General features: G+C 42.0%; 1 non-coding gene and 1 pseudogene across 1 annotated transcript; both read left to right on the forward strand.

Annotated features, from left to right (window-relative positions):
- The first annotated feature begins 389 nt into the window (after positions 1 to 389).
- On the forward strand, positions 390 to 508 carry LOC133370136 (5S ribosomal RNA). The gene has a single exon (XR_009759086.1). It is a non-coding gene; the product is annotated as a 5S ribosomal RNA (ribosomal RNA).
- A 297-nt stretch (positions 509 to 805) lies between these two features.
- LOC133370088 (5S ribosomal RNA) lies at positions 806 to 914 on the forward strand (annotated as a pseudogene).
- Positions 915 to 2,877: the final 1,963 nt, after the last annotated feature.

Genomic DNA, 2,877 nt, shown 5'->3' on the forward strand with positions numbered 1-2,877 from the left:
TTATCTTGTTTGTTCACCACCCTGAGAGCTATTCTGGTAAGGGCGGTATATAAATTGAAATAATAAATAATAAATAATCTTTTGGGGGAAAGTTGACAGCTCCATGGCAGAGCATCTGCTTTGCATGCAGAAAGTCCCAGGTTCAACCCCTGGTGTCAACAACTAGGGCTGGGAGAGATCCCTGTTTGATATGCTGGAGAGTTGCTTCCAGTCAGTTTAAACAACAGTCTGCTAGATGGACCAATGATCCGATTTGCTTTCTGCATTCTTATGTTGCTATGCATACAGGATTTTACTTTCTGAGAGTACATTCCCTCTAACTACTAGGTAAAGCTGCCTAATTTGACTCCAACTGACCTTTTTTTTAAATACCTCATACATGACCTAAAGCCTACGGCCATACTATCCTGAACACACCTGATCTCGTCTGATCTCTGAAGCTAAGCAGGGTCAGGCCTGGTTAGTACTTGGATGGGAGACCGCCTGGGAATACCGGGTGCCATAGGCTTAGAGGGGAAGGCAATGGTAAACCACCTCTGAATACCTCTAACCATGAAAACCCAATGAATATATCCAAAAAAGATTCATGGGGTCGCCATAAGTTGTAATCAATTTGAAGGCATAGAACAACAACAAGAAGTGCTAAATGATGTAACAAGTAAAGAAATTAAAGAATTGAAAACCATGGATGAACCAAATGAAATGCAGTGTTCTTTGTTACTCAGCTGTTTGTTCTCAGGACTTACACTACCACTCAGTGGTTCGTTTTCTCAGCCTAGAATTAGTGGGACTTAATCCTACACAGGCCTACGGCCATACTACCCTGAACATGTCCAATCTCGGAAACTAAGCAGGGTCAGACCAGGTTAATACTTGGGTGGGAGACCGCCTGGGAATTCCGGGTGCCGTAGGCTTAGAGGAAGGCAATGGTAAACCACCTCTCAACACCTCTTCCCATGAAAACCCTATGAATATATATAAAAAAAGATTCATAGAGTCGCCATAAGTCATAATTGACTTGAAGGCATAGAACAACAACAACAACAGGACCTAAAATTAGTATTGCAGTTGTGGGTGGTTCTAGATTAATTTTAGATTGGAGTTGTTGGTTTGTATGTGTATTTTATATGATGTATTTAATTGTATTTAATTCTAATTGTACGTCGCCTAGAGTGGCCGCTGACCCGGCCAGATAGGCGACCCAGAAATAAAATTTTATTATTTATTATTATTATTATATCTGGCTTTGCTAATATAAGAATTATGTTTCTCTTTTTTGCGGCTCTCCGTCACAAGTAACCTGTGTGTTTTGCTTAAGGCTGGAGCAGTGGAGGATGGCCTGTTAGGGCAAGTGAGGCAGTGCTCCACCAGCCCGTCTGCCCGCTGCTAGTCCCGCCTGCCTGCCTTCTTACTTACAACTACTTTTTCAGACCAAAGGCCGCATTCTCCTCTGGGCTCCCTTAGGGAAGCCAAATCCAAGGGTTGGGCAAGGCCAGAGGCAAAAGTGAGTGGAGCAATGAATGTTAATTTAACCTTTGTCCAGTAAGCTTGTTTCTATGCACCCACCACAGCCCTCTTTATCCTCCATTTAGGCAAGCGAGAGGTTTTATTGGAGTTCAAAGACACATTCCAGGCAAGCAAACACACTCAAGGGTCGTGCAAAGTAAAGCCAGTGAGGGCTGCGGCTGGGGAGAATGGATGCGGCTAGGGAAGACGTACGGACTGGAGAGAGTCTCAAGGACCAGATAGAGAGTACTGGAGGGCCCATTTGGCCCTTGAGCCCTTGGTTCCCCATCCCTGATTTAAAACTAAAGCTGTTCTGAACTTTTGCAATGTTCCCACTTTTTGTACAGAAGTCCCTCTTCCGAATGGAGTGAATCTCTGAGACTCCCTTTAAACAAATCCATGTTTAAATTGAAAGTACTTGCTCTGGTTTAAAGGCTTTTGTGGTTTCAGTTTTGTGTGGAAGCCATCACATAGGGGTGGAATGACCTGTCAGTTTCAGTTCTCCCTGTTTCTCATTTTTTGGTTCTCCACATTTCTGCTGCAGTTTGCGTTTTTTTTAAAATCCTCATGAAAATTCTTCAGCATTTTTGTGTGAATTTCTCCTAACAAACACATTTTTGTATTCAGTTTTGACTAATGTGCACATGTTTGCAAGTAATTTATCCTAATATAATGCATTTTGTGTTATTTTCACCAGTATATTTTGGGCACATTTTCCCCTAATATATGCATTTTTGTAAACATTGCTTGGTTGGAGAACTGCACAGCGAAATTTGGTAAGTGCAAATTTCAAAGGATGGCTGTGTTTCAGTTCTCATATTGTTCAGAAAGTGAGAACTTGATAAATTCACCTTTAAATGCGAACTCAATTGAATTTCTCCCCCATCCCGACCTATCATGTGACTCAAGACTGCTATGGAGGCGGTATGGATACAGCAAGACTGCTATGTGACTCAAGACTGCTATGGATCCAGATCTAATCATGCCCACTTCTGTATCTTTATGTTTAGGGCTCATGTGATTTCCCAGATATTAAATGAGAAGTTGTACCAACCTGAATCAAATCAGTGGAGGAGAAAACTTTGCAAGTTTAATTCATTTTCTGAACAGATATGGAAGGAGGAATGTTTATTGGAGAGGCAGGCAGATGGTGAAGAAAGGAGCCGAAGCTAATTTTACGGCCTCTTTTCAAGCTGTATTGAATGAGGCTTTTCAGATTCATTGACCTAATTTGTGCATTTCATTCTTTGCTTATGAACCACTGACAGTTTCTCCACAGCCCTTACAGACTTCCGCCATACCCAAAGCTCTCCAAAAAGAGAACTGTATTTGTGCTAGAGCTGTAGGGTGACCATTTGCCCCACTTTACAA

Source organism: Rhineura floridana, chromosome 14, assembly GCF_030035675.1.
Source record: "Rhineura floridana isolate rRhiFlo1 chromosome 14, rRhiFlo1.hap2, whole genome shotgun sequence".
NCBI classification, from domain to species: Eukaryota; Metazoa; Chordata; class Lepidosauria; order Squamata; family Rhineuridae; genus Rhineura; species Rhineura floridana.